Below are 20,210 nucleotides of genomic sequence, written 5' to 3' on the forward strand. Positions count from 1 at the left end.
CATTGTACCACATGCTCAAGATCAGAGGGGAGAGAATCAGAGAAAACTTGGTCGTTTATGGTCTTACATGTGCTACCATAGTAGTGTCATCAACATAAATGTCTACGAATGATGTAAGTATGTGATTTGGAAGATCATTAATGTAGATCAGGAAGAGAGTTGGGCCCAGGATGGACCCCTGAGGGACTCCGGCATTAATACTGAGAGCTTCTGATTTCTGCCCATCAACCACTACTCTTATGAACCTATCAGAGAGAAATGATTTAATAATTGAGAAGGCATTTCCATCTATACCATAGCTGGAGATCTTGTGAAGTAAACCTTTATGCCATACTCTATTAAAGGCCTTTGATATGTTAAGAGCAATTGCCCTAGAAAGGTAGCCTCCATTGAGAGATTCGCTAATCCTATGAGATATAACTGTAAGCACATCTGCTGTAGATCTAGCAGAACGGAAACCATATTGCATGTCACTAAGAAGGTTATTTTTGTTGAAATTGATTACTTCTCTATTTAACACAGATTCCAGCAACTTACTCATGACGCACAGGAAAATTATTGGCCTATACTGAGAGGGAAATAAACGATCGCCTGAATTCTTAAATACAGGGCATACCAATGAGATTTTCCAGGGTGATGGGAAGCAATTCTCCTTAAGACAACGTTTAAACAGTTTTGTAAGAATGGGCGCAAGTTCTGGTTGAAGTCTTTTGAGTACTATAATTTGAATACCGTCAGGGTCGTTTGCTTTACTGTGGAATCAGTATATCACATAGCATGTTTTCTGATACAGGAGAAAATATTGGAGGTTGGCGGCCTTGATCGCAAAGGGTAGAATTAGCTGCAAAGTTTTTGGCAAAGAGTTTGGCTTTGTCTGATGCTGACAAGATTACCTCAGGTCCATTTATGATAGTTGGGATAGAGCACACGCTTCTGTTTAGGATTCTGTTTTCTATTTACCAAAACTAGTGGGAACCAAGCCGCTGCTCAGCTACTTTGGACTTGACGGACTGAGCATACAACTCTCTTGCATTCTTTATTACTTTTTTACAGTGGTTGCTTGCAGTCCTGTAAGCGGCTTTAGTCTCAGTACATCTATTATGTTGGAAGCAGTGGAAAAAGTGATTTCTGTGTGCAATGGCAGCAGCATATTTTGGAGAGAACCATGGCTGGCTGTTAGGTTTTTGTTGGAATTTTTTCGAGGATATAAAACGGTCTATACCTAAAATTACCCATTTCGTCAGGTTTGATACTATATAGAGAACACATCCTTTTTAAACATGGAACGCAGAGGTAGATCTGATATAAATATACGAAAGCTATAGAGTATCTATATACTGTACGATGGCGAGGTACATCTGAGCACTTATTTAACTGATACAATAGAGTGGTTGGAAGATCCAAGTGGAGACAGAACAGAAGCTGAACACCGTTCAGGGCAATTGTGAGAAAAAGGTCTAGGAAACTTGCATACTGGCCATCAGTATCAGGCACACGGGTGGGTTCGTGAACAGTCTGAATGAGGTCATAAGCAATGAAGAAATCATGACAGAACCTCCCCTCATCATCGGTCTTGTTTGAGTGAGTTAACCATTCCACATTGTGAACATTGAAGTCTCCACAGATATGAATATTAGCTGCAAGATAAGCAGATAGGATGTGGTCAATTTTCTCAGATATGCTTTTAAAGATAGTAACTCCGCTGTTGTGGGGGTGATAGAGAGCAAATATAAATGCAGTAGTTTGAGCAAGTGCAACCCGGAAGCACATATAGGGTAAGTTAGGATCTTCTCTGGAGATGTCCCTACCACATGGAAAGCCATCTTTTATATAGGCACATATTCCATGCCCATGGCGATCTTGGGGATCAGATTTGAAAGTTAAATTAGAGTATTCTTTAATTATGAACTCATTTAGGGAAATGGTTTGTCCAATGCCAGTTTCACTTAGAAATAATATGTCTGGTTTAGTCTCCTGTAATTGGGTTTCAACCTCTGGAAGGTTAGTACGTAGACACCTGATGTTTGAGGAGACCGGGTAGTGGGGGTCTACGTTAGAAGTTGGAGATCTGGGTTTAATCATGTATTTTTTATTGAAATTTTTCATGATGAAGTTTTGGGATTTGTGGACTAGCTCGATAGGCTTGCTTGAAGTAAGAGAGAAATAGAAATGAAGAATTATTTTTTTTGTAGCACGTAAAGCTGTAACAATTACCCACTAATATGGCATCGAGAAGCTACTGCATGGTCCAGAATCCATTCACCAAATGGCAATACAGCAGCCCCAGTACTTTACACCTGCTGATAGGGCAGCCTCCTTAACTTCAAGTTTATCAGGGTTTAACGAAGCAATAGTTGATAAATAGTAATTAAAGTTACGTTACCACAATTTCCAATGCCGGAGATACATCAAATTTGTCCAGACAAATGATCTTCTCCATGAGGGAAATAAAATTTTTGTTCAATAAATTGTAGTGTTGTAAATGAAGATGTAAAACAAAACCTCTTTCCAAGGCTTTATTGAACAAAATTCACAGCATTCAAGAGAGAAAGAACTCAGTCTTTTAAAGAAAAAGGAACACATGCAAAATCACGTGGCAAGAAACTGAATTTACGTATCTTTTTTTTTTTTTTTAATTAGTAAGAACAAAACAATTTATATGAAAGCATTTTAAACAGTAAGAACAAAACAATTTAAATGAAAATATAGCACAAATATACACATACAACTAAACAGGGGGAATGTTATAGTACTGCAGATACTATTTGCATTCGATGGCCTGGGACTGGATGTAACCTATAAAATATATTTCAGTTGTTGTTTTACCTTTGTTTTTATAAACAATAAAACATTAAAACATTCCGACTCACCATCCAATGATCGATACTGTTGAAATTCGCATTGTCTAAGACACTTCTGCTGTTAGGAGTTGCCTTTGAACATTTTTTCCAAGCGTGACGTGCATTGTTTCATTTTGAAAGGACAAAATCAGTTTCCTGTTGTTTTGACATGAAAGGATGTGTTACATTCATCTGTAATTCAAGGGAACCTTTTTCTGCCTTATTCTTACTGAAAGCATTTTTGGTAACTCATGCTTTCTATGGCTGAATCCCCATTGTGGGAGTTTGAATTAATTTCCAGTTGGGAACTTATAAAAGAAATTACAGATTTGACTCAATTCTTGTCATGAATTTTATAAGATCCTGTTGCGGACCAGGATATAAAATACCCTAACTCGCTACAAGAAAAAAAATAATGAAACGAATTGAATGAATAAAACACAGAACTCAAATGCTGGAATAAAATAAACATGTCGTTTATTTTTTGTTGAGAAATGATGGTCTTCGTGTACACGTGTTCATTCAGCCGTTGACGACTACGCGTGTGGAAGGAATAGAGAAATGCAAAGTGGCAAGCCAGCTGTAGAAAGAAAAGGTTAAACTCAGTAGAAAGTTGTGCACATGTCTGTGTCGATGGGCCAAAGCGAAGGGGAGATAGAGAGAGTAAGTCAATCCAGTTCATGGAGAGGGAAAAGTGTATTAAGTGTGTTTGCGCTTGCCCCACATTACAGTAGCAGAGAAAGTGACGTTAGAACATGCGGTCAGCTCGTCGACGAAGCAGGTCGAACGCTGGTCCACACGCAAAAAGAGGAAGTTGACAGGTTTTGTTGACTTTTATACTGGGGTCAGTGTTCTGACTGCGCATGTCTGGCTTTCACTCTAAAGGAAGTGACGTTTTGCATGTGTGCATATTTGTACGCGTATATGTGTGTACGTTAGTGTGTGTGTGTGTGTGCATGAATGTGAGTGTGCGTATGAGGCTGTGTATATGCGTGTGTGTGTGTGCGTATGTGCGTGCGTACGTGTGGGTGTGTATATGTGTGGGAAAACATGTTCGAACAATCCTTTCAACCAATGTAGCTGAATGAATAATCGCTATTCTCTAAAATTCTTGATTTGCCTCAGTCAAGAAGGATAGCCTACTTTGGAGAAAGTAACTATCAGTCCTGAAGGCATACAAAGATGCATCACTTATGCAGCTATAGATTGAATCAAGAAATCCATTCAAAGGTAATTTTCGAATTTTATATTTTCTGTGGATTGTCTTCATAATACACAAACGACAAACCTTGATTGTTTTTTTTTTAATAAATTTTAATTGTTGTTCTTTTTCTTTCGTTTTTATAAATAACGAAATATTAAAACATTCCGATTCGTTGATTGCAACGATTGATACACAAATGAAATCAGATTGACTGTCAATAACAACTAAACAATAATTGTAATGGAGATGTGTATTCCTTCATTGTTAATCTTATTAGATAATGATTTTACAACGTAATCTTTTTTATATATATTTTCCACCATGATCTTTTTTATATCCATTTTCCAACGTGATCTATTTTTTAAATATATTTTTTCATTTTTTTCTTATAATTTCAATGTTTTATATGAGAAAAGTGTTACAGAACAATTGGCAAGAACTCATTCTAATTTATTAAATTTTCTCCTAAACCAATATAATACATAATTGATAGAACCCTTTTCTAAGTTAACAAAAATAAAAATTAGCAGTAGTAGCAGCAACAAAAAATTAGAATCAATAGCAGCAGCAGCAACAAATTAGCAGCAGTAACATGCAGCGACTGGAACAAAATTAGCAGAAGCAAAAAAACGATTTCTGTAAAAATAATCAATTCTGACTGGTTAAATACTCGAAGTTGGAGTTATCGAACTTGCTGGCCTCCTTCTTTAGCATTAGTTATGTCCCTTGTTTTAAGTGGATATTCAATATGACGTCTGACCAACAGTAACACATGTTTATCCTATGTCGTGAGAAGTACTGAGTGAACTAACATTAGTAGCAGAGCGTAGTTTTTTCGTGTGGCAGATATTATATCTGTTCAACTTACATTGAAACACAATTGAAACAGCCAATGGAAACAAGTATATGGCATATTTTCATGGCTTCACCTAAGGTTCGTTATGAATTCTTGTACCAGAAATTACGTAAATACGAAGGAGTTTAATCATTTTTTGCTTACATGCAGCGAATGTATTGGAAGAAAACAAAAAATTAGTGATGACAAAATGTGGAGGTTTAAGTTATGCAGCAATGAAGGATACTTTTAAAAAAAGTGTTTTCTGATATTTCTTCATTCGAATGCAAAACAGTTCCCGCTATCAAGGAAGAAATTGAAATTTCAATCAGAACGGAAGGGAACAAAAATTCTACCGAGGAAACAAAACAAATCCAATAGACAGACAAGGTAGAACAATGTGTTGTTTCAAATGTGGTTCTATTAGGCATTTTGCTAGAGACTGTACTGGTTTTAGTCCTAGAAATATTAACACTGTTGTGAATTCAAACCATGTACACCTCTCATTAATTAATTCTGAGTCTTGTTATCGAACATTGATAAATGAAAAATGTCCAACCTTGTAAAAGAGACACTGGGTAATGCAGTGTTGGATTCTGCCTGATCTAGAACTGTTACTGGAGAACTTTGGTTTGATGTATTTTTTGGTGATTTACACTTGTAAATAAATCAATGAAAACTGCTGGCATAGTACTAGATTTTAAAAGTGACAGTTGTAAGATTTTAGGCAGATATATAAAATTGCAAAAGACAACTTCTGGACATTATAGTCTTCCATGGACAAATATGCTTTGTAGGCTAAAAGTCACCAAACTTTGTGTTACATTGTGAAGCTTTAAAAAAAATGCTCTAGAATGGAGAAAAGAATGAAGGCTGAGAAACTACATGTTTGTTCATGCATCAAAAGAGAAATTGGTATCATTGGTGAGAGACAGTAGAGCCTTTAAGAATAAGTAATTTCTGGCTCTTATTAAGGATGTCTGTGATTCGTGTTCAGTTTGTTTGGCTTAGAGGACTCCCTCTTCATCCGGTGATAGTGTTGGCTCTTGGACACTGATTTAATGACACTGTATGTATGGACTTAAAAGAATTCAGACATAACCAATATTGGATTTTACACCTAATTGACACATCCACCAGGTACTCTGCTGCCAGGCTGATTAAAACCAAGAGGAGTGAAGAAATTATTTGTAACATATTTTTAATGTGGGTAGCATATTTTAGAGTTCCCAAACGCTTCTTGAGTGATAATAGGGGAGAATTTAATAACGATGAAAAACTGAATATTGAAACCTGCATTACATCCGCTGAAAGCCCATTCAGTAATGGCACTGTGGAATGTCAGAATCTAATATTGGCTGAAGCAATGGAAAAAACATTGGAAAATGAGAAATGTGAATCAGAAATAGTTTTGGCTTCGGCTGTTAGTGCCAAAAATGCTCTTCAGAATTATTCTGGATATAGTCCAAATGAGCTTGTTTTTGTATCCAACACAAATACGCTGTCAGTTTTGATAGACCAGTTACCTGCATTAGACACTTCAACAACCAGTTGAAGGCTGAATCAAGTAAAAAATTCAGAAAGCACTGCGATTTAATATAAGACATTATATTATATATATAATTATATATTATTATAACTAGAAAAGGTTAAAAGGAAATAATTTCCTGAGATATTTTTCTCCTGTAAATTTTATATTTTTATTTCTCCTTTATTAAATTATTTTTAATTACAATGTCTAATGTTTAGAAAAAAAGGTTTGAAAAGAAGAAACATTTCTTTTTTACTCAATCAATGAATTTGTGGTTGCAAATTTAATTATTGTATGGCCTACCATGCCCCTTTAAGGCCCCTTTCTTAGAGTTAATATTTGGATTAAAGTTTTAGTTTCCTTTGATTTTGGTTCAGTAAGAGAAGGAAAAATTTATTTGTAGTTTTTTTCAGTTAGAAGGAGAAAAAGATTCTTCTGTCTTCAATTAGAGAAGGAAATATTTCTGTCCTCAGTCGATGAAGGATAAAATTCCTTTTAAGGTAATTTCATTTGTCTCAATCCAAAGTGTCTCCTTTGGAAATCAGATTTTCTTTCACGTTAATATGTGAACTATGGACCATTGTATGAGTGTGCACATATGTGCGTGGCCGCCGACAGATCACCAACTCCCAACATCGTGTGTCTTGGATTTTTCATTCAACTATTCTTCTTATGGCCGGATCATCATTTTCTCGCTAGGGACTGTTGATGGGAACACATGTGGGTCCACAAAGTAAAGAGTAGAATAAAACAAACAGGAAAAACACAAACGCCAATGTTTCACATATATTTGACAGTTGGACTTGTGAGCATTTTTCTTCTCCTCGTTCTATTGATGTTACGTTCATCTGTCAGTCGCAATCTGTCTCTAATTTCTGTTTCGCAGGCAACTATAAAAACTGTCTAACCGTTGTTGCTATCAATTCCCATCTGCTGCAAACGGCATCTAGTTGTCAACTAACTGTCTTCTCTGCGTTGGTATCTGAAGTCGCCCCACCCCCAGCCACCCGGAAGCTGCCCTTCCCTTGTAATCTGTTCTGTAGGCTTCTATTGTCATTGTCAAATCGAAAAGGCTCGATCTAAAAATGCCTGAAAATTCATTGTTTGCTACTTCCTATTTCATTTTCATCATGTATGACACTACCACCTTCAACACTTAGTGACTCATGAGTCACCTTCATAGTATCACACACCTCCCATGTCCAACTTGTCATTTATTACATAAATTACAAAAACACAAAATTACATCAACATAAACTATATACAATTCATACATATTACATAAATAATGAAACAGCAGAGATATGTCCTTCATTTCAAAAACAAAAACAACAAAGCAGAAATTCGGCATATCATTTCCAACCCAGAATCACAGGTGTGCACCTAACTCTTTCGGTATTCCAGGGGTATTTGAATACCCTTAAAAAACTCTGCAAAGCAATTCCTTTGTTGATTGGCTCCAGACAACTGGTACAGCTTCTCATACCAGAAAGGAAAATCAACCTTGCCCCTCTATCGAGGTAGAAAAAAACAGGAGGAATTTTAACCACCTCCAAAACAACAGGCATTCCACCATTTCGTCCCACCCTCCCAAAAATAGACAGTTGGAATTTTAACCACCTCCACAATATTTCGCCCTATCCCCAAATATAAACAGGAGGATTTTAACCACCTCCAAAATAACAGTCATTCTGCAATTTCGCCCCACCCTCCCAAAAATAGACAGGAGGAATTTTAACCACCTCCACAATATTTTACCCCACCACAAAAATAAACAAGAGGAATTTTAACCACCTTCCACAATATTTCGCCCCACCTCTCTAAAAATCAAAAGCAAAATCATGAGGAGTTTTAATCACCTTATAAAATAACAGGCATTCTGCAATTTCGCCCCACCCTCACAAAAATAAACAAGAGGGATTTTAACAACCTCCACAATATTTCGCCCCACCTCCTAAAAAGCAAAAAAAAAAAAAAGCATGAAGAATTTTAATCACCTCAACTATACTGCCACCCTCCTCTCTCCCCTTTTTCAAAAGAAAAAATTAGGAAGATTTTTTCACTTCCCACTGAGAAAATCTTGTGCACACCCCCAAACCTGTCTGGTCTCTCACCACACTTCTTTTCAATAAGAAGGACGGTCTTATACCTTTTTACTTAAACGACACATATTACATTATTTAAAAAAACAAGTAACATTTTAACAAAACAAAAGTGCTTTTCTACTGTTTCTGTTTTCGACAATACTAAAACAACAATATAATTCAACACAATAAAACCCACAACCTGAAAAGAATGTAGCATTTAACAATTATAAGTCTCTTTTCTCTTTCTATCTTTTCTTCTTCCTTGTAATAATCGATTTTTTAATTTTATACGCAAGAAACTTATGTAGTCTTCATTGTAAGAAATACATAAAAATACATTTAAGCAGTTTTTTTAACACATGACCAAACTGTTTTTCTTTAAAATTAAGATAAGTCTCTTTTCTTTCTCCTTTTTTAACAACAATAAAATATAAAGTTCGTACGCAAATGTACAGAAAAAATATTTAAACAGTCTCCATTTTTTTTGCATATAAAAAATTTCAATAAAAGAAATTTTTACTATGATTGTCTCTTTTTTTTGTCCTCATTTTTTTTTTCTTTATTTTAAAGTGAAGGGCTTTCTCTCTTCTCCTCTGCACAGATTATCAGCTTACACCCCACCCACGTGAATTATGGATAGTAATAAAAAAAATTACAACATTAAAATCCTAAAATTCTTGACTGACCTCAGTGCAATCATTCATAGCGTCAACCTTGATCTTCACCAGTAACTCACTCTCCAAATATTAAGCTTTCACCTAATCTGCTAACTATTTATCCATGGTGTCAATGCATGTTACACACCTCCATTCTATCTCTAAACACATTTCATCTGCCACCAGATCATAGAACTGACGTATCCCACATGCCAGTGTATCATATCCCTAACTACACAATTTCCTAGATGCTTCTTTTCCTGCATCCCACAAAAACTCATGTTCCGTTTTCCATTAACAAACTAGCTAAGGCAAATCACCATGACTTAAATTCTTTCTATCGCCCCAACCTTCCATCACCTAGCATGTGAAGTAAGACAAATCCTCGTTCCCACAACAGACAAAATTCTCAGAAAATTCCTTAAATCGACAAACATCTCTTATAAAATGTGTTATGCTGCTAGAAGTCCTTGTAAACCGTGAATGAAAAGATGGGAGAACGCTTCATTGCCACAAATATAGAAGACCTCTATATGGACAAAAATTGAAATGTTTAGCAATTCCTGTCCTAGGTTTACATTTTCTACAAAGTAACAAAATGATGCACCACCATACTCTCTGATCCCACTTTAACACTAAGTGAATGCAATCCGTGCATCAGGAGTTGATGCATATGTTATAATGTGAACTTTTATTCTAGAATTCAAATACACAACAACACATTTGGGTATAAGCAACAGTCCGTTTTTATTCCTTAGTATTTCTCTGTTATGGTGGTTAGAGAGAGGAGGGGGAGAGCGACAGAGAGAAGTATATTGTTGCGTCCGCTTGGTTGACAAATCAAATCTCCATCTGCCAATCTTTTTTGTGTCACTTTTTCCTGTCAACTTTTAAAAACATCAACATAACCAGATTCCTTTAACTGCTACATTCTTTCTCAAACAATAACAAATTTTATTTTACGTGAGAAATATTGAAACAATTCTGGTTTAGCTGTCATGTTCCTCACATTCCATCCGCAGACGCGTGCCAAATTTTTATCCATATAAATGTATATACACATATATACATATATATACTAGCATGTCAACCTGGCTTAGACCGGGCCCTTTGTGTAACACATATGACCACATCTCATGTTCCTAATCAACACGTGGGGAGAATATGTGAAATGCTCCCCTCACTTTTAAACTTCTTCAATACAAATCACTATCTAATATCGAAATTTCCTGAAATAATTATCACCCTGTCCCTGCTCTGAGCCCCACCTGGAGCGATCCTCCAACAGAGAAAAAAATAAAGAAAAAAAATCAATCCTCACAACAAAAGGAAAAAAAATGATCAACGAAAGAGAAAAAACACATGTATACAAAAAGAAGGGCATTGCTTCTGTCTTTCTTTAAAAAAAAAACAGCACATTTTCCCCTATCCTTTTAAGCATAAATGTAAAAAGTATAGAAAAACTGGAATGAATTCCACTATATAAAAAAAAAACAAATTTCTGTTCACACAGATGTGGGTGACCCCACGCTCACTCTCCATCTTTCTTTTTTGACTAAACCCTCTTTCCCATCGAATTAAGCTTCTCCACTCCACTCTTTCTGCACTTTTCATTGTAGTCACCAACCTCCTGACACCCCTCTCTCTTTTTTTCTATCTCGGCTGACTCCCCCTCCCACACCATCACTCCCTTTTTTCATTGTCCGATCGCTGCTACCTGATTTCCTCACTATCTTCTCCAAACCCACCGCTGCTACGGCACAGAGAGAGAGAGAGAGAGAGAGAGAGAGAGAGAGAGAGAGAGAAAGAAAGATCTCTCTTTCTCTCTCTCTTTCTGTCTCAGTGAATAACACATGGAGAAACCTGTCTTCGCATATTTTTCTATTAAGCAAAAAAATATACGTCTAACAAAACTAAACAAAAAAAAGAAAAATATTTCATCAAAATGGAAAAATGAATTGGCCTAAATTTGCCGATTTTTTCTGTGCAGAGCCACAAAACAAAAGAAAGCCACTCACTGTGTATCTTTTTTTTCATCTCAATTTTTCTTTCTTCTTAGTTGCTTTGCATGTTGTTTTTGATTTTTTTTTTTACTTTTTGTGTATTCATGATTTTTTGTTGTTTGTTTATTTTTTTTATTTTTCAAAATAGGTTCGGCTGTTTCAATTTTTCTCTCCTGCATATCCCTTTTCATTATTAAATTGCCCCAGGGTCGGATCTCAGGTCTAACGGCACCATTTGTGACACCATCATGTGTGGCCCCTGACAAATCTCCGACTCCCAACGTTGTGTGTCTTGGCTTTTTCATTCAACTATTCTTCTTATGGCCGGATCGTCATTTTCTCACTAGGGACTATTGATGGGAACACATGTGGGTCCACAAAGTAAAGAGTAGAGTAAAACAAACAGGAAAAACACAAACGCCAATGTTTCACATATATTTGACAGTTGGACTTGTGAGCATGTATGTCTTCTCCCCGTCTATCTATTATGTTCATCTGTCAGTCGCAATCCGTCTCTATTTCTGTTTTGCAATCAACTCTAAAAACTGTTCAACCATTGTCACTATCAATTCCCATCCATCGCAAATGAATAAAGTGATTTAAATTTAAAGTGTTGCATAATTATTTCTAAAAAATAAGTACTAAAGCAAATGAGCCACACAATGCTTTAAATTTAAATCATGTAAATTTATTCAAACGGTCGTTCGGAAAAGAAATATGCAAAATAAAGTGGTACTTACACACTTATGTTACCGTGCTATTTTTAAAATAGTATTTTCAAGTTAAATCCAAGTTTTACAATATATTTTGTTTATTGAATTGTAAGACAATTACAATACACCCGCCAGTTTGGTAACATAAGTGTACGCAACTGAAAATAAAATTATTTTCTTTTTATTTTATAATTACAAATTTAACTAATTGTGAATTTATTCAAACAGTCCTTTATCTCACTAAGTCAATCTCCCTTCCAAAAGCATATATAATAAAATGATTATATATATAAAAGCGAAAATGTATGTATGTATGTATGTACGCTTTTCCTCGATGTCCACAAAAGGCTTCTTTCAAAGAAGCACTTGCTCGGTTCACAACTTCTTAAAACTTTTTATATCATCTATAAATTGTAATATCTCAGAGTTACCCACGGAGCTCGCCTGTCTATTTAAATTTATTGACTTTCAAACGTTAATTATTCAACATTTCCCGCATCAGCACGCGTTACATTCGGTTTTCGGTATAAAAAAAAGCGAAACTCGACTCTAATCACAGGTCGAAAGCCAGTTGTCTCAAGAGAGCTAAGTAACGTTTGTTCAATGTCGACTTCGTCATATCAGACTGTAGCTTTCATTTCGCTCCTAATAAACAGGGAGCGGATTTTTAAAAACAAACAAACCGATTTATTCACCTCATTCAAAACTGTCCCGCACAAAATCGTAACTGCTGAATACCTATCGCCGTCACGTCAATCAAAAACGCGCACCTGTTTTTTACTATTTTCCAACTGCACGTCGTGAAGGTTTCGTTTTTTTTCACATTTTCGGGTTTTTTTCACATACCCCGAAAAACACCCGGGCAACGCCGGATACCCTTCGCTAGTCTATATATATAAAAGCGAAAATGTGTGTATGTATGTTTGTATGTTTGCATGTGTGTTTGTGTGTCCGCTAAAAACATTCGACAGACACAACGAAAATTCACAAACTCGGTATCATATTGAAGCCCCACCCTTCGCCCAAAAAATATAAAAAAATTGGCCAAAAACGTTAATTTTTCACCCCGAAATCGACAATTTTCGACAGGGGGGGGGTCAACAAAAACGGTCCTCTCGTGACGACGACCGGTTCTATGCATGCGTCAGATGACGTCATGACCTGATTTACTTTAAATAGTAGAAGAGCTGACTAAATTTCGTGTGCATTGTGTTAGCTCAGTTGATTAGCGCGTTGGTTCATTATCTAAACGTTTTGGGTTCGAATCGTGGTGTGAGATGTCTTCTTTTTTTTTTCGATTTTTTAAATTTAAATATTGAACCAGTGTTATTTAAGCCATTTTTCAATAATGTTCGTTTTTGTGTTTTTTTTTTTTTACTTCGCTTATCCACCCCCGACCACACACCCAAAAACACCCGGGTACCCACCGATTTTTTAAATTTTAATATCGAAACAGGCTTATTTAAGCCATTTTCCATGTGTTCGTTTTTCTGTTTTCTTTTTTGTTTTTTCGATTTTTACATTTAGCATCGTTCGTTTGCCTCACGTTAGTTTTTTTGTGTTTTTTTTCGATGTTTTAATTATCCCCCCCCCCGCTTAAGTTTTAACGTTCGTTTTTATGTTTTCTTTTTTACTTTGCTTATAACAAACAAACCTGGTTATTGACCTCATTTGCTGAATAGCTATTGCTTACGTCGTCGTCGTCGTTGTCGTAACGCTCTACGACTTCCATGCGGACACCTGTCAATTTGGTTCTTAAATAAATTCAAACATCTTTCAGTAACTCATTCTGGCTTACCGAACGGTTCATGTTTTTTTCACATTTTATTTTCAAACTTCGCCTCAGGGCTTCGGGTCCGCTCCCCCCCCCCCACTCGGTTTCTTTTTTATTTAAGACCACACGCACCTCCAAACACCCGAGCAACGCCGGATACCCCTGCTAGTCTAAATATATAAAAGCAAAAATGCATGTATGTATGTTCGCTTTTTATGTATGTCCAAGAAAGGCTTTTTTCAGAGAAGCGGTCGGTCGCCTCCCAACTTCTTAAAACTTTTTATATCACATATAAATCATATCTCCGAGTTAAGAATGGAGCTCACCTGTCTATTTAATTTGCGCGACTTCGGGAAGATAAATATTCAACATTTGTCGCTCGCAGCATGTGGATTAGGCTTTTCCTATATTAAAAGTGACAAAAATTCTGGCGGTATTTTCCGGCTATCGTGTTGTCCCCATCCCCAAGTTATTTTTGCATGCAAAAGTGCTGTCGTCTAGGTCCTCCACTCCCCACTAGGGAACGACCTGCTTGCTTTCACCTCTTCCCCCCCCCCCAGGGGAGAGGACCGGAAGCCAGTAGGCGTTTTATATGACAAATAAACCAGCTACTAGGAAGGGAGGGTCCCCTTACTAACCTGCCCCCATAGGCATTTTGTTTATTTGTTTTCTTTTTCTTTCTTTTGGGGTGTTTTCTAGCTTGCCCCCCTCCCCATCATCTCACCCCCATTTATACATAAAAAAATACTTTGTTTTTATGTTTGTAAATAAACTTTTTGTTATGTTTTTGTAAATAAACTTTTTATGTTTTTGTAAATAATCTTTTTGTTGTTTTTGTAAATAAACTTTTTATGTTTTTGTAAATAATCTTTTTGTCATGTTTTTGTAAATAAACTTTTTGTTATGTTTTTGTAAATAATCTTTTTATGTTTTTGTAAATAAACTTTTTGTTATGTTTTTGTAAATAAACTTTTTTTTATGTTTTTGTAAATAATCTTTTTATGTTTTTGTAAATAAACTTTTTGTTATGTTTTTGTAAATAAACTTTTTGTTATGTTTTTGTAAATAAACTTTTTGTTATGTTTTTGTAAATAAACTTTTTATGTTTTTGTAAATAATCTTTTTGTTGTTTTTGTAAATAAACTTTTTATGTTTTTGTAAATAATCTTTTTGTCATGTTTTTGTAAATAAACTTTTTGTTATGTTTTTGTAAATAATCTTTTTATGTTTTTGTAAATAAACTTTTTGTTATGTTTTTGTAAATAAACTTTTTTTTATGTTTTTGTAAATAATCTTTTTATGTTTTTGTAAATAAACTTTTTGTTATGTTTTTGTAAATAAACTTTTTGTTATGTTTTTGTAAATAAACTTTTTGTTATGTTTTTGTAAATAAACTTTTTATGTTTTTGTAAATAAACTTTTTATGTTTTTGTAAATAAACTTTTTGTTATGTTTTTGTAAATAATCTTTTTATGTTTTTGTAAATAAACTTTTTATGTTTTTGTAAATAATCTTTTTATGTTTTTGTAAATAAACTTTTTGTTATGTTTTTGTAAATAAACTTTTTATGTTTTTGTAAATAAACTTTTTGTTATGTTTTTGTAAATAAACTTTTTGTTATGTTTTTGTAAATAAACTTTTTGTTATGTTTTTGTAAATAAACTTTTTGTTATGTTTTTGTAAATAAACTTTTTGTTATGTTTTTGTAAATAAACTTTTTGTTATGTTTTTGTAAATAAACTTTTTGTTTTTGCAAATAATCTTTTTATGTTTTTGTAAATAATCTTTTTGTTATGTTTTTGTAAATAAACTTTTTGTTATGTTTTTGTAAATAAACTTTTTGTTATGTTTTTGTAAATAATCTTTTTATGTTTTTGTAAATAAACTTTTTGTTATGTTTTTGTAAATAAACTTTTTATGTTTTTGTAAATAAACTTTTTATGTTTTTGTAAATAATCTTTTTGTTATGTTTTTGTAAATAATCTTTTTGTTATGTTTTTGTAAATAAACTTTTTGTTATGTTTTTGTAAATAATCTTATGTTTTTGTAAATAAACTTTTTGTTATGTTTTTGTAAATAAACTTTTTATGTTTTTGTAAATAAACTTTTTATGTTTTTGTAAATAAACTTTTTTTAATGTTTTTGTAAATAAACTTTTAATGTTTTTGTAAATAAACTTTTTGTTATGTTTTTGTAAATAATCTTTTATGTTTTTGTAAATAATCTTTTTATGTTTTTGTAAATAAACTTTTTATGTTTTTGTAAATAAACTTTTTATGTTTTTGTAAATAAACTTTTTGTTATGTTTTTGTAAATAAACTTTTTGTTATGTTTTTGTAAATAAACTTTTTGTTATGTTTTTGTAAATAAACTTTTTGTTATGTTTTTGTAAATAAGCTTTTTGTTATGTTTTTGTAAATAAACTTTTTGTTATGTTTTTGTAAATAAACTTTTTGTTTTTGCAAATAATCTTTTTATGTTTTTGTAAATAATCTTTTTGTTATGTTTTTGTAAATAAACTTTTTGTTATGTTTTTGTAAATAAACTTTTTGTTATGTTTTTGTAAATAATCTTTTTATGTTTTTGTAAATAAACTTTTTGTTATGTTTTTGTAAATAAACTTTTTATGTTTTTGTAAATAAACTTTTTATGTTTTTGTAAATAATCTTTTTGTTATGTTTTTGTAAATAATCTTTTTGTTATGTTTTTGTAAATAAACTTTTTGTTATGTTTTTGTAAATAATCTTATGTTTTTGTAAATAAACTTTTTGTTATGTTTTTGTAAATAAACTTTTTATGTTTTTGTAAATAAACTTTTTATGTTTTTGTAAATAAACTTTTTTTTATGTTTTTGTAAATAAACTTTTAATGTTTTTGTAAATAAACTTTTTGTTATGTTTTTGTAAATAATCTTTTATGTTTTTGTAAATAATCTTTTTATGTTTTTGTAAATAAACTTTTTATGTTTTTGTAAATAAACTTTTTATGTTTTTGTAAATAAACTTTTTGTTATGTTTTTGTAAATAAACTTTTTGTTATGTTTTTGTAAATAAACTTTTTGTTATGTTTTTGTAAATAAACTTTTTGTTATGTTTTTGTAAATAAGCTTTTTGTTATGTTTTTGTAAATAAACTTTTTGTTATGTTTTTGTAAATAAACTTTTTGTTATATTTTTGTAAATAAACTTTTTATGTTTTTGTAAATAAACTTTTTGTTATGTTTTTGTAAATAAACTTTTTGTTATGTTTTTGTAAATAATCTTTTTGTTGTGTTTTTGTAAATAAACTTTTTATGTTTTTGTAAATAATCTTTTTATGTTTTTGTAAATAATCTTTTTGTTATGTTTTTGTAAATAATCTTTTTGTTATGTTTTTGTAAATAAACTTTTTGTTATGTTTTTGTAAATAAACTTTTTATGTTTTTGTAAATAATCTTTTTGTTATGTTTTTGTAAATAATCTTTTTGTTATGTTTTTGTAAATAATCTTTTTGTTATGTTTTTGTAAATAATCTTTTTATGTTTTTGTAAATAATCTTTTTATGTTTTTGTAAATAAACTTTTTATGTTTTTGTAAATAAACTTTTTATGTTTTTGTAAATAATCTTTTTATGTTTTTGTAAATAAACTTTTTATGTTTTTGTAAATAAACTTTTTGTTATGTTTTTGTAAATAAACTTTTTGTTATGTTTTTGTAAATAAACCTTTTGTTATGTTTTTGTAAATAAACTTTTTGTTATGTTTTTGTAAATAAACTTTTTATGTTTTTGTAAATAATCTTTTTGTTATGTTTTTGTAAATAAACTTTTTGTTATGTTTTTGTTAATAAACTTTTTGTTATGTTTTTGTAAATAAACTTTTTGTTATGTTTTTGTAAATAAGCTTTTTGTTATGTTTTTGTAAATAAACCTTTTGTTATGTTTTTGTAAATAAACTTTTTGTTATGTTTTTGTAAATAAACTTTTTATGTTTTTGTAAATAAACTTTTTGTTGTTTTTGTAAATAAACTTTTTATGTTTTTGTAAATAAACTTTTTGTTATGTTTTTGTAAATAAACTTTTTGTTATGTTTTTGTAAATAAACTTTTTGTTATGTTTTTGTAAATAAACTTTTTATGTTTCTGTAAATAATCTTTTGTATTTCCAGCATGAATGTCGCCCGCCATCTAAGTAATGAAATAAATTCAAACATGTTTCCATTAGTATCTCGCGGTGGGCCAATGGTTAACGTTGCACGCTTTTTTTTTTTTTGTTACACTTTAATTTCCAACTTCGCCTCAAGGGTTCGGGTTCGATCCTCATACTCACCTACCAAAACTTTTTATTTTACCCCCCCCCCCGCCGCCGCCGCCAGAGTTTTGATTTGCCCCAAACCACACACACCTACAAACACCCGGGTAACGTCAGGTACCCCCCCCCCAGTCTATTATATAAAAGGCAAAATGGGCACGTGCATTTTTGTATGTCCATGAAAGGCTTTTTTTGTCTGCCTTCTCGTATCTGTTACATTTATGGAGAACTTTCCTTATACTTCCTAGATTATAATATCTCCGATCAAAAACAGATGTCGTCTCTATTTTGATTGAGTTTTAAAAAATTGCCTCCTTCCTGTTCTTTCGAGTGTTTGTTTGTCTTTTTTGTATAAAAGCTAAACTAATTGAAGCAAAGCCAACCAGCGCCTGTCTTTCCTGCCAGAACGTCCAGAAAGGCAATTAGCTTTGATCAATGTGGAGGAAACCCTTATTATCAGACAATTGCTATTCATTTGGACGCTGCCAGAGCTCCCTTTTAGGGGGAGCTGGTTTTCCCCAACATCATAAGGAAACATACGTCAGAAACTGGCCTGAAGCCAGAATTAAGTACGTAATTCTTAACTTAAGCCAGACGTTCATTTCTGCACTTGCGTGAACTCATTCACTTAACTATTTCTGCAAGTCAACTTTTTGATTGACATCGCTAAATTTTAATGCTTTACTCTTCCTCTCACGTAGTGGTAAGATGCCAGGCTTTCTTTCACTTTCTTTTTCGCCTTCACGTCACAGGTTCGAGCCTGCCTACCTATTCTCACTTTTTTTTTGTGCTCGACACATACCTCCAAACACCCGGGCAATGCCAGGCATCCCTGCTAGTATATATATAAATTCACGTTTTACGATACCTTTTTTGTTTATTCAATTGTTAGGTTAAAGTAAAGAATAATTATAAAACACCCGCTAACCCGGTAACATAAGTGCATAAGTACCAATAAAGTGATTTCCATATCATATTCAGCTAAATCCATAACAAGCGGCACTTGAATGAATGGTTTATTTCATTGTCGCAACACCGTAATCACATGATTACAATTTTAGCAGACGAAAAATTGGGAGGCAGAAGAGTCACGAGACCCTTTATCCTCATCGCCAACTTTGGATCTTGCTGGATCTGATAATAACAAGTATACAAGCTTACTTGTATTTTAACCCATTTTATTCACAGTAAAAACATTAAATCCATTGAGTGTCCAGCGTGTCGTACTTGGCCTCTCAAATTCTCCAGTCATCAAGGGCTGTAACTCGGAGCAAAGGGCAATAACTTTTAACTTTCTTTATTTATAATTATGTCCCCTTTTTATTTTTTATAACTGTGTGTGTGTGTGTGTGTGTGTGTTTGTGTTTTAGTTGTTTTTTTTTTTGTTTTTTTCTTAGTTGTTTTTTATGTTTGGATGGAAAAATCGTAATGTTTGTTATTTATTTATCTTGGAGCGACCACTATATATGGCTGGAAAATCTCTGGCAGCAACATTTTTCAATGCCCATGTGTATGGAAAACGTACACGCACAACATCCTGATCAAGCCACCCGCACACAAGGAACAAAGGAACTATGCTACGTTTCCTTGTGTAGCAACAGGTATCAAACTAGCTGGAACCTTTGAGAACATCGCTATATAAAGATTTAACCGCCAAAATTCAAACAGTCCAGGATGCAGTTCTATAGGCACCGCCAAAACTGGAGGGGGCAGGTAAGTACTTTTTGACGGACCGTCTTTTTAAAAATCTACCAAAAATCAGATAATTATCCGATCAATACGAAATTTTCAGCGATTATTAAGAGAAGAATGAACTTTGTAACCCTGTACTTATTTTTCATAAACGATATTTTTTTTTTTTTTTGCTTACAACCTCCCCCTCCCCTTGTTTTGAGGGGGGTACAAATATGCTTAAAATAATCATCTGAAACTGAATACAACATATTGTGTTGTTGTAAGGGACAGAATTATAAATTAAAAAAAAAATCGTTTGCATACCTTATTTTGACGTCTGAATATCAGAACTTCGATTGTGTTTAATTATCCCGCTTTTGAGTTTTGAAAGGTGAAATTCGGTGAATATGTTAAGTAAAATAATTAATTTAAGTTAAGCAACAAAAAAAAAAAATTAATATTAATACGAAAAAAGCCATTTTAAAATCTTTGATAAATAAATTAACAATTTTTTTTTTTAGCGAGCCGAATAATGCATGACCATTATTAAACAGGGCATGCTTTGAAGAATCGATAAAAAAAAAAATTGATAAATATTGTGCCCTTT

The 20,210-nt window shown here is 32.8% G+C and overlaps 1 protein-coding gene across 1 annotated transcript in view; it reads left to right on the forward strand.

Annotated features, from left to right (window-relative positions):
- The first annotated feature begins 3,854 nt into the window (after positions 1-3,854).
- The window catches only part of LOC145241479 (spliceosome RNA helicase DDX39B), a 428,954-nt gene continuing 412,598 nt past the window's right edge, over positions 3,855-20,210 (forward strand). Inside the window, exon 1 of the mRNA XM_080104476.1 lies at positions 3,855-4,070. The gene's annotated coding sequence lies outside the window, so the exon portion shown is untranslated. The remainder of the gene's footprint in view (positions 4,071-20,210) is intronic.

The sequence above is a fragment of the Euprymna scolopes genome, chromosome 20 (genome assembly GCF_053919585.1).
Source record: "Euprymna scolopes isolate OS-2025 chromosome 20, ASM5391958v1, whole genome shotgun sequence".
NCBI classification, from domain to species: Eukaryota; Metazoa; Mollusca; class Cephalopoda; order Sepiida; family Sepiolidae; genus Euprymna; species Euprymna scolopes.